Below are 25,264 nucleotides of genomic sequence, written 5' to 3' on the forward strand. Positions count from 1 at the left end.
TAGGATGATGTTGGCTGTTGGCTTTGTATAAATGCCCTTAATTATGCTGAGGAATTTCCCTTCTATTCCTATTTTGCTGACAGTTTTTATCATAGATGGGTGTTAGACTTTGTCAAATGCCTTTTCTGTATCAATTGATAAAATCATGTGGTTCTTGTCTTTTGTTTTATTTATGTGATGGATCACATTGATTGTTTTTCTTATGTTCAACCATCCCTGCATACCTGCTATGCATCCCACTTGGTCATGGTGAATTATTTTTTTGATATGTTGTTGAAGCCTATTGGCTAAAATTTTGTTGAGGATTTTTGTGTAAATGTTCATGAGGGATCAAACCAAAACCAAACCAAAACAAAACAAACAAACAAACAAAAAAACCCATAGCCGTCAAGTCGATTCTGACTCATAGCAACCCTATAGGACAGAGTAGAACTGCCCCATAGAGTGTCCAAGGAGCTCCTGGTGGATTTGAACTGCCGACCTTTTGGTTAGCAGCCCTAGCACTTAACCAATCCTCCACTAGGGTTTCCTCCTGAGGGATATTTGTCTGTAATTTTCTTTTTTGTGGTGTCTTTACCTGATTTTGGTATCAGGGTTATGCTGACTTCACAGAATGAGTTTGGGAGTATTCCATACTTTTTTATGCTAGTAGTGGTGGTGTTAACTCTTTGCTGAAAGTTTGGTAGAATTCTCCACTGAAAATGTCAGGGCCAGGGTTTTTTTTTTTGTTGGGAGTTTTTAAATTACCTTTTCAATCTCTTCTTTTGTTATAGGTTTATTTAGTTGTTCTGCCTCTGTTTGTGTTAGTTTAGGTAGGTGGCGTGTTTCTAGAAATTTGTTGATTTCCTCTAGGTTTTCAAATTAGTTAGAGTACAATTTTTCATAGTATTCTGTTATGGTTCTTTTAATTGCAGTTGGTTCTGTTGTGATACCGCCCACCTCATTTCTTATTCAGGTTATTTGCTTCCTCTCCTGTTTTTCTTTTGTCGGTTTACCCAAAGGTTTATCAATTTTGTTGATCTTTCCAAAGAACCAGCTTTTGGTCTTGTTAACTCTTTCAATTGTTATTCTCTTTTCTATTTTATTTAATTCTGCTCTAATTTTTATTATCTGCTTTCTTCTGGTGACTGAAAGCTTCTTTGCTGCTCTCTTTCTATTTGTTCAAGTGGTAGAGTTAACGTTTTGAAATGGCCCTTTCTTCTTTTTTGGATGTGTGCATTTATTGCTCTAAATTGACCTCTGAGCACTGCTTTTGCTGTGTCCCAAAGGTTCTAGTAGGATGTGTTTTCATTCTCATTTGAGTCTATGAATTTCTTTATTCCATCCTTAATTTCTTCTATAACCCAGTAGTTTTTGAGCAAGGTGTTGTTCAACCCCAAGAGGTTGGATTTTTTTTTCCTTGCTTTTTCTGTTATTGGTTTCTACTTTTATGGCTTTATGGTCAGAAAAGATGCTTTGTAATATTTTGATGCTTTGGATTCTATTAAGGCTTGCTTTATGGCCTAATATGTGGTCTATTCTGGAGAATGTTCCATGTGCATTGGAAAAGAAAGTATACTTGGCTGCTGTTGGGTTCAGTGTACTGTATATGTCTGTGAGCTCAAGTTGGTTGATAGTGGCATTTAGATCTTCCATGTCTTTACTGAGCTTCTTTCTGGATGTTCTCTCCTTCACCAAAAGTGATGTGTTGAAGTCTCCTACTATTATTGTGGAGCTATCTAGCTCTCTTTTCAATGCTGTTAGAGTTTGTTTTATGTACTTTGGAGCCTTGTTGTTGGGTTCACAAATATTTATTATGGTTATGTCCTCCTTGTGTATTGACCTTTTAATCATTATGTAGTGTCCTTCCTTATCTTTTGTGTTGGATTTTACTTTAAAGTCTATTTTGTCAGAGATTAATATTGCCACTTCTGCTCTTTTTTGATTGTTGTTTGCTTGATATATTTTATCCCATCCTTTTAGTTTTAGTTTGTTTGTATCTTTCAGTCTAAGGTGTATCTCTTGTAGGCAGCATATAGACAGATCGTGTTTTTTTATCCATTCTGCCACTCTCTGTCTCTTTATTGTGCATTTAGTCCATTTACATTCAGCATAATTATTGATAGGTATGAGTTTAGTGCTGTCATTTTGATGTCTTTTTTGTGTGCGTTGTTGACAGTTTCTTTGTTCCACTTAATTTTCTGTGCTGAGTTATTTTTCTTTATGTATTTTCTTTTCATTTTTTTCATTGTTTTTCATTTTGTATTTGCTGAGCCTTTATGTTTTTCTTGTTTTTTTTTTATTTTGATGTGTAGGACTGTTAGTTTCCTTTGTAGTTACCTTTATATTCACCTCTATTTTTCTAAGTTTAAACCGATGTTTTATTTCTTTATATCACCTTGACTTCCTCTCCCTATGAAAGTTCTATGACTACATGTTTTAGTCCCTCTTTTTTGTTTTAATGTTGTCATCTTTTACATATTGACTTTTCTGTTTCTCTATTTTCAGTGTTTTAGCTTTGATTTGTTTTTGTGACTTCCGTATCTGGGTTGAGATCTGGTTGCTCTGTCCTGTATCTAGTCCTGGGTTGTTATCTAATGTTATTCATTTTCTAACTGGAGGACTCCCTTTAGTATTTCTTGTAATTTTGCTTTGGTTTTTGCAAATTCCCTAAACTTCTGTTTATCTGGAAATACTTTAATTTCATCATCTTGTTTGAGAGGCTGTTTTGCTGGATATCTAATCCTTGGCTGACAATTGTTTTGCTTTAAGTCTTTATATATGTCATCCCATTGCCTTCTTGCCTTCATGGTTTCTGCTGAGTATATAGGAGCTTAGTTTTATTGGTTCTCCTTTGTAGATGACTTTTCATTTATCCCTAGCTTCTCTTAAAATTCTCTTTCTTTTTTTTTTTTTTTTTTTTTTTGACAAGTTTGATTATAATATGTCTTGATGACTTTCTTTTGGGATCTACCTTGTGTGGGGTTTGATGACCATCTTGGATAGATATCTTCTCATCTTTCACAATACCAGGGAAGTTTTCTGCCAAGAAATCTTCAACAATTCTCTCTGTATTTTCTGTTATCACCCCCCCCCCATTTTGGTACTCTAATCACTTGTAGGTTATTCCTCTTGATAGAGTCCCACATAATTCTTAGGGTTTCTTCATTTTTTTAAATTCTTTTAACTGATTTTTCCTCTAGTAAGTTGGTATCAAGTGCTTTATCTTCAGTCTCACTAATTCTGATTCCTATTGCCTCAATTCTGCTCATATGACTTCCTATTGAGTCGTCTAATTCTGAAATTTTATTGTTAATCTTCTGGATTTCTTTCTGTCTCTCTATGGATTCTTGCAGCCTATTAAATTGGTCATCGTGTTCTTCTCTAATCTACTTAAGTTCCTCTATTGCTTTGTCTGTATGTTCCTTGGCATGTTCTGAGTTTTACATGATGTGCTTCTTGATCCCTTGAAGAGTTCTGTATATTAATCTTCTATACTGTACCTCTGGTAATTCCAAGAAGTTCTCTTCCTCTGGAAGATTTCTTGATTCTGTGTTTTGGAAGCTTGCTGAAGCCATCATGGTCTGCCTCTTTATGTGAGCTGATATTGACTGTTGTCTCCCAGCCATCAGTAAGTTATTATATTTATTTTATGTTTACTTGCTGTGTCCTAGCTTCTGTTTTATTTTGCTTTGATATGCCCAAATAGGCTGCTTGTGTGGGCTAGTTTGATTACTGGCACCTTTGAAGCTGTAATATCCTGTCACCAGGTGGTTAGATCTGTTATTAGGTATGTGATCCTAGGAGTCTTTTTACTTTTCTTGTATGGATTCAGCTCAGGTGTCCAGGTAGTCACCAAGTGTATGGTGCAGGCTCTCACCTACAGTCTTAGATGGGCAGGGGTGATTGGAGTAGGCACGGGTATCTGGCTGCAGTAGAATGTCACATGCTGAGCAATGCAGGGAGCCGACAGCTGCCCCTGAGTGTCTGGGAGGAAAGTGTGTCCCTATTCCCTAGAGTGTGTAGATGGGTGGGTTTTGCAGCTAAACTATGGTCACCCAGTGCTGTTGTCTGTAAGGACTGGGAGGCACCACTTATTCTTGGACCCCTGTGGCAGGTGGCTAGGTGGTGTGGGTGGAGCCACCAGTCCTCTGTCCCCTGATTTGGGTAGGTGAGTACCCTGCCTAATGGGCAGAGTGGTGTCAAAAGTCACGAACCTGCCACTCCATCATATAGCTGATACAGTTCACATTAGGCTTCAGGTATATACCCTGTTTTATTGTGCTAATGAGGGTCTTCGCTGTTAAAATCGGCCCACACAGGTCTATGCAGGGGTGAAAGGCAGTCAAAGTCTGTGGACCCCTTATGCCCACACCTACGCAAAGGCGCTATGCCTGCCCTGAGTTTCTGGTTTAGGGGAGCTGACAGATTATTTTTTTCCCTGTTTGCTAATTTGTTCCCTCTCCAAGGCCAAGAGAATGGCTCAGGGCATGTGACTGGTCCTACTTCCAGCCCAGGGCATGTGGCAATCACTGAAGCTGGCCCAGGATCCAGTGCAGAGTGGGGAGGAGGCAAGTAAATGAGGTTTTTCCCAAATGGGGTGTTTTTGATCCTTGTGGTGGGTTATACCCATGTACTTATCTTTTGCCAATTGAGTGCTGTGTTTCACTTGTTTTGGAGGCTTGAGTAGACTCTCCGCCACTTGGTCCTTCCCAATGTGGAAAACGCATCCCGAGTGCCACTGCCCACCTTACCACGCATACCAGCCAATCCAACCTGCAGGATGCCTATTCCTGCTGGGTCAGGTCTGGCAACTCCCCACTGCTTCTGAACCATCTCTTCCTCCCCCTGCCACTCATCCAGTTCCTCAACATTGCTTTGATGTTCAGGGCTCCTAGATTGTCATATATAATTGATTCTCTTGTTTTTTGGGGGTCTTTGTTGTAAGAGGAACCACAGAAAGCATCTGACTACTCCCCTGTCTTGGCCTTGCCCCCCAGTATATCACGTTTTTATAGATCTTAATAAATGATGCATATTATACACGACTAAGTCCTCTTTGATTGGTAGAAAATTAGGTATATGGTGAGGGGTGGGATTACTAACTCACTGCCAATATTTAGGTCATCAGTGACAATGGTACTGACATTTCTTTTGTTGGGCCATAAAACAGACAGTTTAAGTTCACTTTAATATTATTGAGTACCTACTAAGGGTTGGTATATTGTAAAATGTTTAATGAGTAATATGAATGATTCATAAGGAAATGAGTAGAGTTAATTACCCTTTCCTCTATTTGTTAAAAAAGAAAGTCCCCATGACTAACAATTGCTTACTTTATTTTTTGCATATCAGTACTAACAGGAAGAATCCTGAATTTTATTTATGAGAATGTTATTCTCCTGCTCACAAATCTTCAGTGGCTCTCAACCATCACACTGTTTTAATTACTAAATTATCATAATGTATCTTTATATTTAATAAGGGTAATCCACATTTTTAAGTTCTTTTCAAAATAATATTGGTTATTCTTGCTCATTTACTATTGCTTATAAATGTAGAATAAACCTGTCAATTTCTATAAAAAGTATTGTAATTTTGATTTAGATTTCATTTAATTTATACGTCACTTTGGGTAGAATTAACAACTATATGACACTGCCATCTCATCATTCTTTTTTGTCCTGACAAGTTTGTGAAGGGTTTGCCTACTTTATCAGTCTTTTCAAAGACTCAGTTTTGATTTTATTGATTTTTTTTTTCTTTTTTCCTATTTGGTCCTGCTTTTTATCTTTAGTAATTCCTTCCTTTTACTTTATTTGGGTAAATTTTTTATTCTTTTTATAGTTTCTCTTGAATTCTTGAATTGAAGACATACTCTTTTTTTTGGTAGCTTATGCTTTTCAATCAATTCATTTAAGATTATAAATTTAAATATAATTTTTGTCTGCATCTCATAGGCTATGACATGTATGATCTTTATTTTTAAACAGTTATATTTTGATTTTTCTTTGATCCAAAAGTTATTTAAACCAAACCAAAAACCAATCCCATTGTCATCAAGTCGATTTCAACTCATGAAAGTTATTTAGATATTAATATTTCATTTGATATTAATATTAAAAAGCTTTCTTTTTATTATTATTGTCTTATATATGTTTTCTATAATTCATTAATTCATTTTAAAGCTTCCATTGTTGCCTTTATTTTTCGTAAATAGTATAAGGAAGGATTTTTTAAAAATTTACCCTGAGAGTCTTGGTCATTTAATAAGCATAAGACCGTAGCACTTACTATGATTATTGATATATTTGAATTTATTCCTGCCATCTTGTTTTTATTTTCTTTCCATTTGCTATGTCTTATTTATTTTTTCCTCTCTTTCTTTTCTTGTTTTTATTTTACCCTTCATTGTTAATTAAGTTTTTTCTTTACTGAGAGTTAGATTTTAAAATTCTATTTTTCTAGTCATTAATTTAGAAATTTCATACACATACACCTAATTCTTGTTTAAAACCACCCTGAAAATCTTGCAAGAAGTTAAAAGTCATTAAATGGAAAAAAAAATAATTTTATTTTGTTTTATGAGGGTTTTGTGTGTAGGTATGTGTTTTGTGGGCATTGTTTTCTCAATAAATTTAAATTTTTTGGATTAGTTTTAGATTTTCAGAAAAGTTGGAAAGATGTACCCAGTTTCTCTTATTAGCATTTTACATTAGTTTATTTGTCAAAACTAATAAACCAATATTGATTCATCATTACTAAAGTCCAAACTTTATTCAGATTTCCTTAGTTTTTGCCTAATGTCCTTTTTCTGTTCATCATATCTCCTTAGTCATCATATCTCCTTAGAGTCCTCTAGACTGTGACAATTTCTCAGATATTCTTTGTTTTTGATAACCTTGAAAGTTTAGATGAATGTGGATCAAGTATTTTACAGAATGTTTCTTAGTTTGGTTTTGTAGGATATTTTTCTCATGATTAGGCTAAGGTTATGGATTCTTGGGAGGAAAACCACAGAGGTAAAGTGCCGTTCTTATCACACCATATCAAGGGTACGTGCCGTCAACATGAATTGTCATAGATGAATATAAGGTTGATCAGGTAGCTGAGGTAGTGTTTGTGACGTTACTCCAATATAGTTACTCCTCCCCTCCCCCTTTCCATTCAGTACTCTATGGAAGGAAGCAACCTTTCTTTAAAAATAAACCAAACCAAACCCGTTGCCGTTGAGTCAATTATGACTCATATCGACCCTATAGGACAGAGTAGAACTTCTCCATGTGGTTTCCAAGGAGCGCCCGGTGGATCTGACCTTCTGACCTTCTGGTTAGTAGCTGTAGCTCTTAATCATGATGCCACCACGGTTTCCAACCTTGCTGTAGTCACTTATTAGTCCCAAGAGGTTTGTGATTTTGTTTGTTTTTATAGATTATTTGGGGCTTTCTACAGAGACAATCATATCATCTGTGAACAAAAACACTATTAGGTCTTCCTTTCCCATCTCTATTTCTTTTTTTTTTTCCATCTTATTACGCTAGCTAGGACTTCCAGTAAAATGTTGAGTAGAAGTGGTGAGAAAGGATATCCTTGCCTTGTTCCCAATCTTAGTGGGAAAGCATTCAGTCTCTCACCATTAAGTATGATGTTAGCTATAGATTTTTAAAAAATATGCCCTTTATTAGGTTAAGGGAGTTCTCTCTATTCCTAGTTTTTTGATAGTTTTTATCATAAATGGATGTTGAATTTTGTCAAATGTTTTCTACATTTATTGATACAGAATTCTCAATCCATTTTCTTGAAGCTCTATCCCGTTGATTTTGTTTGTTGTCGTTTTTTGCTTATAATTAGTTAAGAGGGGGCTGCAAAGGAGAGTAACTCTCTTCCCCCTGGTGAGAGAAGGTTTTAGTATTACCCTGTGGAAAAGTTTTTTTCCCTGGAGAACAGGCCTTTGTTATAGAGAAGAATCTGGGAGGGTTACACAATGACATTTCTTCCCCTCCCCTTGTCAGGGCCACAGGATATTTGTCTTGGCTCCTTATTGTGAGAAGCAGGTGGGGTTCCTGGAAGGAAAATCCAAGGTGTGGGGCCCTCCTTTGGGCCTCCTTTGGATGGCAGGCATTTCTCACTCTCAAGACAGTCAGCATTCAGCCTCCAGCAATTTGTCAAAATTACTAATGAAGTTAGTGGCTCTGCAGCAGATCTTGGGTTCTATCTCTCTCTGTATGTGTCTGTGTCTCTGAGTTTTGGGGTGGAGATGTGCCCTGTGACCTCAATTTTCTGATGGGTCCCAGAAAATTTGTTGATGTTGAGTTTGTCCAGCTTTTCTTGTTGTAATAATAGGAGTGATGACTTAAAAAAAAAGAGAAAGTTGCTGATGAGTCAATTCCATCTCATGACGACCCCATGTGTGCAGAGTAGAACTGTGCTCCATAAGGTTTTCATGGCTGTGAGCTTTTGGAAGTGAATCACCAGGACTTTCTTTTGAGGTGCCTTTTGGTGGGTTTGAACTGCCAACCTTTCAGTTAGTAGTCAAGCACTTAACCAATTGTGCCACCCAAGGACTACTATGACTTCCAAGCTCCTTACATGTCAGAGCTGAGATGCAAAAACCCATCTATCAATTTTAATGGAAAAAATTAGATGTGCTCTATTTTAATTCTAGAGGCCCACTCAATTTGCATGAATAGAAAGATATATAAATTGAATAATTAAAACAACTTTATATATGATAGAAACAAAACTTTAAAAACCAATAGATACATAATATAATCAGATTTATTGTACTCACAAAAGTATAAAGAGATTTCAGGATGGGTGTTGGCTAGTGGAGGAGGTGTCTGAGGGGGTCACTTTATGAAAGGTGCATTCAACATTTTGAAGTTCATAGTTTATCTTGCACCCAAACTCTTAAAAATAAAATCATAGCAGAAAAAAAAATTAAAAAAATAAAGGCAACATATAAAAGCATATTGAAACATATGGAAAAAAACGAACACACTCAACAGGCTAAAGCGTTGTAGAAGAAGCAACCTTTTTATCTCTCTCGCTTGGTATATGTTCACAAATAAAAATGTTTTTGGTTCATTGAACTATGGCCTGCAGTTTAATTTTGTTTCCTATGATATTCTCTGACTAGAAAATGTTTTAGTAAATCAGTGAGTGTGTTTTTGCTTAAAACTAGAATATTGAAATACCACATCTTAGAATGTATTTATTTAGTGTATTTCTCAGTGAAAAAGCTATTATACCAAAAAAAGAAGATGTATCTAAAAAATGGTATGCTTTCTCAAGAGTTGTTATGGCAAAACATCATTAACTGAGCAGATCTACTGTGAGGTAATTTGGTAATTAGTTATAGGTTTTTTGTTTTTGTTTTTTTTTTATCTTAAATCTGAAATCAGTTAATTAGTAACTGTATTTCCTTCAAAGCAATGCAAAAATATTAGTGCGCTTTTCTTTTCCTCAGCTTTGCCCCTAGCCTCCACAAATACCGATGTGGGAATTCCCTGAAATTTTAGTTAATATTATTGTGGAAATTCTTTTCTTTTCATAATAAATACTTTAGATCTAACAATGAGTGATTCTCATTTCTTTGCTAACTATTTCTTTACATATACTCCTTCTTCCTTCTGGATTCATTTTCCTTCTTGATTTAATACATCCTCTAATATGTAGTTATTTTCAGACATAGTCTATAAATTACATACATTCTGAGTCCAGACTCACCTGTAAATGCCAATCTGTGTAAGTATAGAATTCTAGAATCAAAGTATTTTCCTTCAGCACTTTCAAGGTATTACTTCATTGTCTTCTTTTATACAATATTCTTGATGACATATCTGGTGTTAACTTGTGACATTTAAGGTGTCTTAATTTGGCTTCCCCTAGAAATAGATTCCAAAACAAAGACTGCAAACGAGTAGTTTATCTGTGAGTTGATTCCAGGAAACACTGACAAGAAAGTGAAACAGGAAGGGAACCTATTGCCACTGAGTCAATTCTGACTTACTGTGACTCCATGTGTTACAGTGTAGAATTGCTTCGTAGGGTCTTCTTGGCTGCAATCTTTATGGAAACGGATTGCCAGTCCTTTCTTCTGCAGTGCTGCTGGGTGGGTTTGAACCACCCACCTTTAGGTTAGTAGCCTACTGAAAACTGCTTGTGCCACCCACCCAGTGAAAGACCTTTAAAATTTCAGATTTGATATGAAAAGGGTAAAGAAATGCCAGTATTCTCATTTCCCCATTTTTATGAGAAGACATTATGGCAGGGGAAATTTGTGGTAGAGCTGGTAAAGTCCTTCCTCACCCACAAATATACACTTACATGCTACCTGCTGGCTCCTAGGATGATTCCAGAACCGTTAGCTCTGGCCATCAGACATGAGCCTACTAAATGAAAGGCTTTGTGAATATTTCCCTAAAAACTATCCAGCTTTAAACAATGTGAAACACAACAGGAATTGTGGACTCAAAATATTTCTACATATCATAACACCAAGATGAAAAAACCAGAGCAGAGGGTAATCATTTAGGCAACTCTTGTTAGCTTGCCACGCATTGTCAATGACTTCATTAGCAACGCAGTCACACAGAAGTACTTAAAAGTTTACTTCTATTTGGAACATTTTTATCCCACACGTTTTATGGCTTTTTCATCTTCCATAACTTTCATCTTAAGCATTTGCAGTCCTTCTCAAGAGAGAGGAAGAAAAATATGTGGTGTATATAATATATGATGACTGAACCCTGTTGTTATCATCACTCGTAGGAGAGATGGGGACTCATAAGATAGGAGTTATCACTCACAGAGATAGAAACCTAGAAATGCCATCCCAACATTTAGGCAAGATATGCATACTAAGAACAGTAAGGAACAATAAATAGTCCTAGCACCTCCTATATTCTTTCCCACCATAAAATGCTTTGATTGAGGGAAGCAAGGGAAGCCATCGGAATAAAATCACCATTCCATCAAATTAAATCTTTATATTTGTTTGGTTAAAAAAATGCTCCTCTCCACCCCCACCCCGCCCCATGTTTTAGGTGTTCCAGCAGCACAGGAACCAAAGAGAGTGACTTAAACATGTCTCCTTGCCCATGGAACGGCAGATTCAAGTACATGGTTTGATGGCTTAAGAGCTGGATTTGCTTGAGCTATTTAGGAAACCATGATACACTGCAAACTTTCTGAGCAACAACCTTAAAAATGAGCTCTGTAAATTAATTAAAACAAATTCTTTGTGGATATATATACATAGCCATTTTAACTATTTTTAAGTACACAATTAACTGACGTTAACCAAAACAATGAAACCCATTGTCATTAAGTCAATTCTGACTCACTGAGACCTTACAGGATGGAGTGGAACTGCCCATAGGATTTCCAAGGCTGTAATCTTTACAGAAACAGACTGCCACGTCTTTCTCCCATGGAGCAGCTGGTGGGTTCAAACTGCTGACCTTTCAGTTAGCAGCTGAGTGCTTAACCACTGCACCACCAGGGACATTAAAAAAAACCAAACCCGTTGCCGTCAAGTTGACTCTGACTCATAGCGACCCTATAGGATGGAGTAGAATTGCCCCACAGGGTTTCCAAGGGATTCGAACTGCTGATCTTTTGGTTAGCAGCCAAACGCTTAACCACTGAGCCACCAGAAAGATTATTATCTAAAAATGAGCTTGGACTTTGTAACCTTGTGCTCACACTTCTGCTTAACTTAGCACAAATGTAATTCCCCAGCACCATTTGTGTTATTGTCTGTGATGGTTAAGATTGTGTGTCAGCCTGGCTGGGCCTTGATTCTCTGTGTTTATATGTGACCACTCCCATGATGGAATCTGCTGTCAGTAGCCAATCAGTTGAAAGGGAGTTTCCATGGGTGTATGGTCTACATCTGAATATAAGCAGACGTTTTGGCTTTTTGCTCCCTCTGGATCCTGTGGCTGCCTCCTGTTTGTCTGACCTCTGGTTCTTGGGACTTGTGCTATCAGCGTATCTGCTGATCTTGGGATTCGTTGACCTTCACAGCCTGTGAGCCAGAGCCCTGCTCTCTGACGTGCTGATTTCAGGTTCGCTAGCCCCCGTGGCTATGTGAATTGAGAGAAGCCTCTATCCTGATCCACAGACTTGGGAAGTTCCAGCCTTTACAACTGCGTAAGCCATTTCCTTGATATAAATCTCTCTATATATATATTTATATGCTTTTCTGGTTTTGCTTCTCTAGAGAACCCAGCCTAAGACATTGTCCATAACCAATGGCCTACTTGTGGGTTTGAACTCAGGATCTTTGTTTAAATGTTTTTTTCCATATTGTGACTTTGTATATTTGGGGCTCTGAAAATCATGTGAACTGATTCTGGTCCTTGGTTGAGATAATAGCAGTCCCAGCAAAGTTCACCTCCCAAGCTGCAATTCCACATGAATTTATGAAGCTATAGTATGAAAAGTCCAAGAGACACATGCCAAGTAATTCAATATTTAGTGATCAATATTTCTGTATTCAGCAACATGTAGTTCTTTAAAGAATATTCTTAAAAATATTGAAAATATTTCAAATTTTCTTACATGTACCAGCCTCATCATATGTCATCCTTGTGAAATGGCATGGGAACTTAAAAATTAAAAGACCATTCCAGAAAGGTGGACTCTTGTTTGTGGCGAAACCATCTTTCATGCTTCGTGAGACAATTAAAACTGCACAAGAGCCTTAAGGACTGTTAAGATGATTAAGAGCCACATTTAATCGTTGCTCCAGAAGCATCTTGACAAACATTTTAATTTTATATCTCTCAAGTAAACCCATAAAACAGCATGATCTAAAAATTCTTAACAAATATATTAACAAAAATTTAAACTTGCATGCATTACTTATGCTGTTTTGAGTTAATTACATAGTAATGTTGCCTTATGTACACCTTAATTAGATTAAATATTGATCAGTGCACTTTCTATTGCTATTCCATTAACACATAATAACTGACTTGTTTATATCTAGATGTGACTTTAAATTTATTCAAAGTCTTGCTGGAAATGAAAAGCTATGGAAAGATATACAAAGCAACCCCTTTTAAACATGATCAGGGCTGGGAAACTCAGTCCATGAATTAAAGCAGAGAGGAAAAAATTAAACTCAACAAATTTTAAGAGTTTAAAGTAATTAGATCTAAGAATGGTGATCCACAATTTTTTTCCATAGGATTTCAGCTGTAATATTAGTCAGACTAAATTCATCCATCACTCTGTATTAAGGAAGAGGTTATGAAATATTACAATTATTTCTTAAGATTATGGTCTTTGTTTATTTCAAAAGGAACCTAGATTTTAAACAGCATGGTTGATTTCTTAGCATGTGATTAAGGCTGTTTATTTTCATGCTGATGAGCTGAGAGCTCTTTCAATGGAGAGATGCTATAATTTTCTCATGATCTGGAAAATAATTCATGGCACTTTTTATGTTGTCATTAACTGTCACGTCTCTTGAGTTAAATATGAGCCCTGTCATTTGGAAGTCAGAAAGCGGCTCCTAAATTTCTCAATTTCATTAGCAATTGATTCAAATCATTTCCCGAAAATAGTCTAAATTGACATATGAATTGTAGTGGTTCCTCAGCCTGGTGATTAATTAATCAAGCCATCAGGTTCACATTAAACTATTTATCAATCTTACAATTTCCTGCTTTTCAGAAAAAAAAATTAAAAGCATTCTAATGATATTTTATGAGTTTCGAGAAAAATTAAAATGAGACCAAAAAAAGTAATCTGTCCTTTCTAACTCAGAAACGCCATAATGTCAATTTCTGTAAACCAGGTATGAGGAGGAGGAGATGGGGCTGTCCCTAGGCAGGACAGTTCGGTTGAAAAACAAGGGGACTGAACTAAAGAATCTTTCATTTTCTTGTTAGCTTTAATAATTGTCTTAATCTGTGAAACAAAATGTATATGATTGTGATTGTTACCTTGATTTAAAAAAAAAAAAATTATTGTTGTAGTTTAAATGAAGTTTACATTTCAAGTTAGTCTCCCATACAAAAATTTATACATACATTGTTGATTTTTATTTTTTTGATGCGTGCCATTTACATTTTTAAAAAAGAAAATTCTTGTGGTTATTGATAGGGTTTCCAAGACTCCAAATTAAAAATCAGTGTTCTCAGAGCCATGTTGGCCACTGTTCTGCAATTTGTGTTTGAAATACTGTTTTCCATTAAAGGCATCAGTCTCGGTCTCTTCTTTTGTGCTATTATAACAAGGGACCACAGTTGATTGCTTCAGCCCAGAATGACAGCATCAGGCATTCCAGGACTGGACCACACCAAAAGCTGTTTGTTTGGCCGAGAAAACTGCTGGCAAAACACAAGTTGTGCGCCTATTTAATTTCATTCTTCCTTTGCTGAGTTCAGTTAATAGCCAGCTCTTTTCAAAATAAATAACTAGCCAACTGAATTCAGCTCCTTTTCTTTCCAACGTGCTGTGTGTATAACCACAAAATGAATGTCTCATTTAATGCAAATCCCTCTGTTATTATTTGCAGAAAACTGAGGTTTCTCTTGTAAAGTTAACTGCATTTTCAGTGCTGGTCTTCCTCTGGTGCTATAGAGCAGGCAAGCTGCATAGAAACGGTTCCAGAGAGGACCTCATCAGTTCTGGCTGTCCCCTGCCTCCAATGCCTAGAGAAACCTGCCAGGGTCTACAATGACAGAGGCCATTTTCATGGCTTCATCCCCTCATCTGCTGCTTCTCAGGAAGGTTAAAGGGATTAAGAGGAGGGAAAAGCCCTTTCCTTCCATTTCTTCTCATCCTCAGGGCGGGTTGTGGCTGGTTCCCCAATGCAGAGTGCAAAGGCAGGGAAGGGCCTTGGGCTAACAGAACCTCAGAGGAACAATCCTGTTAGCAGCTTCCTCAGAGGTCTGGTGAAGCTGCTCTCTCTTCTTTGACAGCAACAAGAACTCTTCTCATCTGAGGAAAAGGACAATACGCCTTTGGGTTTGGGGTCTCACCTTGGACCGCTGCACCTCTGAGATCCTCCCCACCTCTAGCCTGCCTCACACACATCCATAGACATTTTATAGGTGGAGGAGAACAAGGCCGGGGAAAAAAGAAGTAACTTGCCAAGAACAAAGCTTTTGTTATCTTCTCCATAAAACCAAACCCTATAGGAAAGGGAGTGGAAATAGAAAAACAGAAAGGCGATTTGACGTACAAACTCGCAAACAGCCTCCCATTTAGATTTCTTTTAAATTTTATTGTGCTTTAGGTGAAAGTTAACAGTGCAAATTAGTGTCTCATTTAAAAATTTATACGTAAATTGTTTTGTGACATTGGTTGCAATCCCCACAATGTGTCAGCACTCTCCCGCTTTCCACCCCGGGTTACCCATGTCCATTTGCCTGGTTTTCCTGTCCCTTCCCACTGCCTTCTTGTCTTTGCTTTGGGCAGGTGTTGTCCATTTGGTCTTGTCTACTTGATTGAACTAAGAAACACGTTCCTCACATGTTGTTACTGTTTGTTTTATTGGCCTGTCTAATCTTTCGCTGAAAGGTGGACTTTGGGAGTGCCTTCGGTTCTGAATTAGCAGGGTGTCCGGAGGTCAAATTTAGATTCCAACTTTACCTCCAAATGAAGTTATTCATAGTAGGTGCTGTTGAGTTGACTTCAATTCATGATGACCCCATGTGTGTCAGAGTAAAACTGTGCTCCATAGGGTGTTCAATGGCTGATTTTTCAGAAGTAGATCACCAGGCTTTTCTTCCTAGGCACCTCTGGGTGGACTTAAACCATCAACCTTTTAATTAGCAGCTGAGTGCATTAACAATTTTCACCATCAAGGGACTGTGAGGTTATTAATACAATTGCAGAAATGCCTGACAGCACTGGGGGGCAAAAAGGAACCTGGACCCTGTGGTCCATAGTGGAAAATTTCTGTCCGTAAAATCCTATTTTATCAATTCTATAATTATCTTATGTGCAGCACAATAATACAGCATTTTAATTTTTTAACCTAAAGAGTTAATTTGTTCAGAATAACCATTTAAAATATAATGGAGATTTTATAACTTTGTTTCAGTATTTATTTTTTTTTATACTAGGAGCCTTCAGATAATGGAGGAAGCCCAGGCCACACCTGATGTCTTTGAGGCCTTGCACGCAGTACCGTGAATCCTTCATTTTAGTCTCCGCAATGCCCGAGTCCCACCCCATGAGAAGACAAAGACTTGTAGTAGTAACACTCTAACATATGGGGGAGGCACATTACAAGTACCAAATGAGCGACCTAAGCCCTATAACAGCTTTGGTACATTGCCAAAAGACACCTCCAATTATATTACTAAAGAGGTGGAAAATCCCTCATCTCTAGATCGTATCCTACTGTAGCTATTTTGTTATAATGCACTTGTAATACATAGCTATCCGAAATCCTTTCTGGAACATGCCATGCTTTCAAACTCCTAAGCTAGCACCCTGAGGATGGAAAGGAATTGTATTTGCAAACGTCAGCCTACCTCATCCATCTCTCATCATTCAAACAATACACATTCGAGGTTCAGCAATCGGAGTTATATATTTTTCCTTAATGTTGTTGTAAGGTAACAGTTCTCTTATCTGAAATTCATCAGCCTACTATAAATTTTAAACTCCATTACTGCCAATAGAGAAAAGCTAAGCACCAAACCACTTTCAATAAATTTGCACTTATGCAATTGAACTGATACGGCCTCAGAGGAAAAAGGTGAAACTCGTCTTTAGATTTTTAAGTTAGTCTGAGTCACTGCTTCATCTGGTATTAAATTGGATCCATCGAGAAATGTAGTGCAACACTCATCAGCCCTGAGTTATAAGAAGAGATTTCAGGCTGAAAAAAATTCTGTCTCTAGCATTCATTATTAGACTGTGTAATTCTAAGAAACCACTGGCTCCCTCTGTTATCTGGCACAACTAAATGCTACAAATGGAAACCTTGATGGATGAATATTTTTATGAACAACATTAATCAGGCTCGGGCCAGCCCAAGCCCATGGGGATTTGAGATGTCCAGTCAAGCTGTACGTGAGGATGTCTATACAGGCAGTCCCTGGATTGTAAACTAGTTCTATTCCTAAATCTGTCTTTACTTTGTACGTAAGTCAGAACAGTTACATACAGTTTGTATCTAATGTAAATTAGTCAAACATTTGCCTTAGTATATAGTGTACATTTCTATGCATAAAAAATATTAAAGAAACACTTCTAGACACACTAAAACATCTTTAACATAATACTACAGTAATAATAATAATAATATTTTGATGGACATGGCAAAGTAACACCCGCTTGTTATTACAAACCATTGTATCTTGAATTTTTAATGTAATAGGCTTTACGGGAGTTAGTTCCTAAAGTAAATCGGACATTTTAACCCGGGGCCTGCCTCTACGCTGAAAGCAGAGAGGGTAATTACTAACATGTGCATGGGACTCACAATTTGCAGAAACCCCCACTTTTAGTGTGGACACCGACATGGAGGTACAACAATTGTTATTTACCACCTGCAATTTACAAGAAGGAAAGAGAAGCTCAGAGATGTGAAATGACCACTGTTACTGGAAGCGGAGCCCCTGGGTGGTGCAAACCATTAACACGCTTGACTGCTAACTGAAAGGCTGGAGGTTCAAGTCCACCTAGAGGCACCTCAGAAGGAAGCCTTGGTGATCTACTTCTGAAAAATCAGCCACTGAAAACCCTGTGGAGCACAGTTCTACTCTGACACACATGGGGTTTCCATGAGTTGGAGTCTACTTGATGGCAACTGTTTTTTGTTTTTGTTTTTGCTCAAAGTGGGATATCAAGCTTCGACTTGCTATTAGGTCTTCCTGGCTTTGTGGTTTTTGTCATTGGAAGGTCAAAAAACACCCTCGATTCAGTAGCTTCCAAAGGCCTGCCAAGATCTCTTAGTTAAGAAGGACATATTGATCAGGAGCCAAAAGAATAAAACGAGTTGCCCATGGAGTCACTGCCATTGACTTCTTGGAGAGGAGGCCTCCAGAGGCTGCCCATCGGAAGCAGTCCATCTTGGGGAGTTCTGCTGGGCAATTAGAGTTGAAGGGTTTGCAGGCAGAGACAGTGTGACCATGCAAAAAACTCCTAGGCTGGTAAGGAGCAGGTTTGGGGATTTAGAAATGTAAGATGCGTTCTACTTATGGTTGGAAAAATTCTCACATCTCTCTGTGGGCTTAAGCATGAGAAGTTTAAACCCCAGAATGTAATAAGCATGCTACAGGTTGTGGGGTTTAGTTGTCAAACACACACATACACACAACCCTCCCAAGCCCTATCCCACCCCCAGCCTCTGCCCACTCCAAGGCCAGAGCTGGCATCACAAACTAGTTTTGAGAACTGAACATCATTTGCACTTAATTGGACTGTATACATTATTCATGAGCCTTGAGTTGGTGATGATTTTGGCATTCATTAGGGGGGAAAACAGGGCATTAGTTTTCTTGGTACAAAACATTCTGTTTTAAACTGCATTTGCAACACACTTTTCAATGTGAGGAATTAGAAATGCTTTTAAGCAAAGTTGGGAACTATGAAATAGCTGGGAAACAAAAAGCAGCAACTTCTAAAGAGGACGAAGAAAGGAGTAAGTGCCAGAGTTTTCAAATGCATCATACTCAGAATACAGGAGAGGACCCAGTCAGCCTAGAATCTGAACAGGTTAATAGTAATAACAATGATAATAATGACAAATGTCTGTTTGCATACACATATGCTTACATATATACATCTACTTACGCATGATATAGTATATGTTTATATACAAATGCTCTCTTTCTCTGTATATATACATATATTTAACGTACGTATGTGTAAAATCTCCTAAAAAATCATTTCAAACACTGTATGAGTTGTGGAGTTTTTCTTCTTACCTCTATTTTTCCAAAATAAAAGATCTCCCCTCTGAAGTTAGAAAGTGATGCCTAGTTTAGGTTGTAACTAATTTTTCTTCATTCCGTTTAGAATAAAGACTTGAAAGCCCACCAGTAGCTTCTAAAGGCCTGCAGTTGAGTTCTGCCTAGGTTTCTCTCCACATGTGTATCTATATTCTCAGAATTGAGATGATTGAAGTTAATCCCTTCATAGTGCAAATGAAGAAACTGAGGCTACCAGGAGGGATCTGGATCTCCGGAGTGTCAGGGGATGAGTGGTGGACAATAGTGGGCTTTTTCAGCAACTTCCATTTATACCCTACCCCTGCCTGCCGCACGGCCAGAGCTCCCTGGCCATATCTCGCAGGCAGATACTTTGAAGTCAGACAAACTTGGGTACAAACACCGTAGGATAGTGGGTGAATCTCTTCACCTCCTTAAGTCTCAATTCTTCCATTATAAATAAAGATAAATCTCATCTGTTTTCTATGAGATTTAGAGGATATAACTACAGGTAAAGCTTAGAATAGGGCCTGGCATAGACCAGACCTGCGTAAAACCTCCATTAAGGTTGGCTGTGATGATCTTGATTTCTATTATAAAGCCTATACCCACTTCCCACCTGGATATTCTTCCTATTGCTTGCTAGTTGTTGCACACTGGGGACATCTAATTTCCCCAGTGAGACCGAGTTCCTGAGATCAGAGCCACATTTCAGTCTACTTTGTATTCCCCAGTGCCTGGCCCTAATTCAACAAGTAGGTGCTCAATAATGGCACAAATTGTTTTTTATACAGTGGAGCAATTTATAATGTGCAGTCTTTTCACGTGCCCCTATCAATGATGACGTCCTTGCCATCAGAAACCAGTGCTTTAAATTCTCATTTGCAAGAATGTTGACAAGCAACTTCTCGGTTGACAAGAGTATCTCAGGTGATGCTTACAAAGATTCAGGCAGGCAGGTACCACCATCCCAGTTTAACAGTGGAGGAGCCTCAGCTTTGAGGGAAATGGAGCTATGTGCCTGAAGTCAAACAACAGAGTTGGTGCTGGAAAACAGGTCCAGATTTCCCATCCTAACATCTACTCCATGCCGAGCCCTTCTCTCCTTGTTAAACGATGGTGCTTTCAAAGGAGTAGGGTGAATGGATTGGTTCATTTCTGAAAGTATTGCATTTGAGAAGGCCCCAAAGCTTGGGGAAAATAAATGCCCATTGCTGAGGGTCTGGAAGCATAGGCAACATTTGAAGTTTTCCATTAAAATTCACTTCCATTTTACATTCAGTTCCAGGTACGTATGTGTTCATTCTAATATACATGACCACCCTTAAATCTTAAAGTAAAATAGGCATGCCAGTGCACCTTGTTTATCCTATGGCTCAGGGTTATCGATGGGCCACAGCTGTGCACCCAGATTGGAAAGGGACTCTCTTTCTCTATGGTAATCCCCAATCTCAGCTCACGCCGATGTGTGATGACCCCCCAGTCTATCACCATCAGGGCACAGCTAATAGGCCTGAGTGTGGGCGTGCCGGCAGATGGGAGCTGAGCTGACCCTTGTATCAATTTTTCTTAAGGAGCAACTGAGGATACTTGCCTTCTCACAAAAGCCGGAAGAGCAGCTGAGCTCATTTCTCTTCTGTCCATGTGTATTAATTCCTGTTTCTGTAATGAGATACAGAAGAGAAAAAAGGGGCTGAGGACTGATGTGGAGTCAGATTGGGCCTGATGAGTTATGGAGCATGCCTTCTCATCAGCCATGTAAAACAGCCTGGGCTCTATTTACTGCCGCTGTCATCAGGATCAATAAATAACATTTGCAGTGACATGAAGAGGGGAAGCGTGAGCTCAATGCAATGAACAGGATCCAGAAGTAGAAGCAGACAATGTCCTTTTTCCTCTCCCTGCCCTGGCAGAAGTAACCTGCTTGGCTGGGAGTGGATGGGGGCCCAAACATTTGGTTTGGCTTTTAAGGAAGAAAGAAGATACATCCCTGGGAGAGGCAGGGGGTCCTCTGCTGAGTGGGAGGCAAGGAAGGGCATGGTTCCTTGTCACCATGACGCCTCTCCTCTGTCATACAACACCACACATCACCTGGCCCAGGTGGGCAATACTCCCAACTTCTTTGTCACTTCAGAGGACAGTATTTGGCTTATTGTTTACATGTTAGAAGGAGGCCAAGGCTAAGGTAAAACCCAGAGGAGGCCTATTTGTCTGCCAGATGACTGAGAGGATGCTAACCTTTAAGAATGACCTCCATGGCTATAGGGGTGCAGCAGGAGCTATTGCGGTGATCTAAAGCCCAGCAAAAGTCCAGTTCCCTCCAACGAGAGTTTGGAGTCAAGAACGAACACAGCACAGAACTTCCAGCATCCCACCAAACCTTAGAAACACCTCTTCAGCACTTGTGAGGGGGTTGGAGCCAGGCCCAGGGGACTGGGGCTCTTTCCATCACAGGCCCCCTCCATGCTGATAGCTGGTGAGAAAGTATCTGACAAAAAGGAGAAGCCCAGCCAACTGTGGTCTGTCTGCCTTACAGTAGGTCCTGCATATCCACGGGTTCGCATCTGTGGATTCAGCCAAGAGCTGAATGAAAATATTTGAGAATTAAAAAAAAAAAAAAAAGTTCCAATAAGCGAAACTTGAATTTGCCGGTGCCGAACCTATGCTGAATTCACACAAATGAAGTGATGTGTAGGCATACCCTGCTGCAGCCTCCTGCTGTTTCACAGATCCTCAGTCTCTCTCCTACACTCATTGTTTGAGCTTGCAAAGACTGAGAAAGCATTAAGTGTTAACATAGTATTTACATTGTATTAGGTATTATAAGTAACCTAGAGATGATTTAAAGTATACAGCAGGATATGCCTAGGTTATATGCAAATACTACACCATTTTATATAAGGGACTTGTGCATCTGAAGATTTTGGCATCCAAGGGGGTCCTGGAATGAATCTCCCAAGGATACTGAGGGAGAAGTGAATTTGCTTGTTTTGCTGGCTGAGCTGGGACACCAGAAACACTGAAGGGGGCACACGGGTGGCTTCTCCTGCCTTTGCTTTGTGGACAGCTTTGTAACAAGATGACACCCCCCTCCTGCCCTGCCCAAGCCGAGAGCACAGCAATGAAACTTAGTTTCAGGTTTGGTAAGCAAGATAACTGTGAGGGCCTCACTTGAATTAATTTTCCTTTTCCTCTGACACTTTCCTAGCATGTTGTTTTGGGCTAAAAACTGTGAGTGGATGAGAGTGATTTATAAATCTTGGATATTTCACACTGTTTTGTGGCATTTGAAAATTTTGGCAGAAACCAGTTGTAATAGCTCCAGAAACATCTGGAGGAGAGAGGGGAAGAGAAGGAAGAAAATGATTAGGGTAGGAATGGAGAGAATGGTGGGCAGAGTGAGGAGAGATGGATAGAGAGGCCACAGGAAAAGAAAGAGGGAGGAGGAGAGGGAGACAGAATAACGGGAGAGAAAAAAGAGAACAGTGCAGCTGGGAGAAAGGAAAGATGAGAAGGGGAGGGCAAAGAGAGCCTGCTCAGCAAATGCCTATTCTCATCAGCTCTGCTTCAAATTTATGTTGTTGTAGTTAGGTGCCACCATGGTGGTTCCGACTCATAGCAACCCTGTGTACAACAGAACAAAACCCTGCCCGGTCCTGCACCATCCTCACAATCCTTGCTATATTTGAGCCCATCATTGTAGCCACTGTGTCAATCCATCTTGTCAAGGGACTTCCTCTTTTTTTGCTGACCCTCTACTTTACCAAGCATGATGTCCTTCTCCAGGGACTGGTCCCACCTGATAACATGTCCAAAGTACGTGAGATGAAGCCTCACTACCTTTGCTTCTTAGGAGCATTTTGGCTGTACTTCTTCCAAGATAGATTTGCTCATTCTTTTGGCAGTCTACGGTATATTCAGTATTCTTCACCAACACTGTAATTCAACCATCAATTCTTTGATCTTCCTTATTCATCGTCCAACTTTCGCTTGCATATGAGTCGATTGAAAATACCATATCTTGAGTCAGGTGCGTCATAGTCCTCAAAGTGACATCTTTGCTTTTTAACACTTTAAAACTTTAAACACTGTTAATTGGGTGGAAAACAACATCACCAAAAGAAGCTTTTCTCCAAATATTGTGTTGAAAAGTGCCAAGAAGTAGAAACAGGATATGTATGTGTGTGTTTGTGTGTGCGTGTGCGTGTGTGTATAAAATCTCAGATTCTGGTTTCAAGTATCCTTTGGGGAAATCCAATGAGATCCCTCTGGCAACACAAATATGTCAGAATTAAAGTTGTTTTCTATACTAGTAATATTAGATGCTTACTAGGTGATGTGCACTGTTCTAAGTGCTTTACAAATGTTAATAGAGTCCATACACCACACCTATGAAATAGGGGCCATTATCTTTCCTGTTTTACAGATGAGAAAACCAAGAAGAATAGAGGCTGAGTAAGTGTTGAGGGTCACACAGCCAGAAGCATAGGAGCCAGAATTAGATTCCAGGAAGCCTGGCTCCAGAGCCTGTGCATTTGACTACCTTGTGATTCTGCCTCTCATTCATTTTGGAATCATTCATTTATTCAATAGATATTGACTGAACCCCTACTATGTGTCAGTCAGTCAGGCTTGGAACTTCCTCCAATAACACCATCGAGGGATATAAGCAAGGAAAGGCAAATCCTCTTTCTCAGGGATAATTGGTTTGGTGAGTGAGGACCCACAATGAATGGTAATTGCTTGGTTATTTATCTCTGTGCTCTGAGAAGGGTAAGTACAAATGGCTCTAAAACCTTATAAGAGAACCCAGGCTTTGGGGCGGGAGGTGTATGATGAAGAGAAGCTTCCTGGAGAAGATAATATGTAAGATAAATAATAGAGATAGATAGATTGCTGCTGTCGTGTCGACGCTGACCCATGGTGACCTTATGTATAACAGAACAAAATATTGTCTCCCACGTCATCCTCACGATTATCAGCATGGTCGAGTCCATTGTTGCAGATATTGTGCCAATCGATCTTGCCTAGGGTCTCTCTCACCCTCCCTGGCCCTCTACTTCACCAAACATGATGTCCTCTTCTAGTGATTGATCCCTCCTGATGATGTGTCCAAGCAAGTCAACAGCGTTCTGTTGTGATCTATGAGGTTTTCATTGGCTACTTTTCGAAAGTAGATTGCTAGTCTTTTCTTCCTAATTTGTCTTAATCTGGAAGCTCTGCTGAAATCTGTCCACGTGGGTGACCCTGCTAGACTCTGAAGTATCAGTGGCTTAGCTTCCAACTTCACAGGAACACACGAGCCACCACAGTATGGCACACTGACAGACAGGTGGTAGATAGAATAAATAGGTGGTAGAAAAGAGAAGGATGAGTTAGAGCGTGGTTTGCACACTTTAATATGGATTAGAATCACCTGAAGAAGTTGTTAAAACAGATTCCTGGGCCTCACCCCCAGAATTTTTGATTCAGTTGGCCTGGGGAAGGACTCGAGAATTTGCATTTCTAACAAGTTCCCACATGACGTCATTGTTGCTGGTCTGGGGACCATGCTGTGAGAACCACTGGTTTAGAGATACTGTTCTAAGCAGAAGAAATGGAAACTGAGACCTAAAATATGATTGAGACCTTTCCAAGTGAAGAGGCAGGAGGAGAGAATGTCTCCACATCTGGAGACAATAGACAGATGCTACTTTGGGGAGCTACTTCTGAGTGGCTGGAACATGAATTGTAAAGCTAGCGAGGGAAAGAAGGCAATGCTAGAGAGTCAACTGTTGTTGTTAGTTGCCATCGAGCCAATTTCGACTCATTACGACCCCATATGTGTCAGCATAGAACAGCACTCCATAGGGTTTTCAGGGTTGTAACCTTTCAGAAGAAGATTGCCAGGCCTGTCCTCTGAAGCACCTCTGGGTGGGTTCAAATCACAAACCTTTTGGCTAGTAGTCAAGTGCTTAACCATTTGCACCACCTAGGGGCTCTATGGAGAGGCAACTGGGGGGACAGACAAAGTTAGCAGAGCTCTCACCCAGGCCAGGAGAGGGTTCCTCCCCATAAAAAATCCCACAGAAGTACTACACAGTTTGTTTCCAAGATGTAAAGTCGTCTTTTGACAAGAAAGGTAAGTTAGATTTCTAATAATTTATCTGTCCTTCTGCTACCTTCTCTTGGAGAACCTGTCCTAGGCTGGACTGGCCTCCTGTTTCTGTTGCTGCATGAGGTTAGCAAACATGCACAAGTTGATGGTGTGGCTTTACCCCTGATAAAAGATAGTTCTTTATGGAGATCAAATAGGTGACTGCTTCTGTGGAGGGTTTTGAGAGGAACTGGAAGGTTCCACTGGCTAGCCAAGAGATCCTAATCCCCACTATGGG

The sequence above is a fragment of the Trichechus manatus genome, unplaced genomic scaffold (genome assembly GCF_000243295.1).
Source record: "Trichechus manatus latirostris isolate Lorelei unplaced genomic scaffold, TriManLat1.0 scaffold00106, whole genome shotgun sequence".
In the NCBI taxonomy this organism is placed as follows: domain Eukaryota; kingdom Metazoa; phylum Chordata; class Mammalia; order Sirenia; family Trichechidae; genus Trichechus; species Trichechus manatus.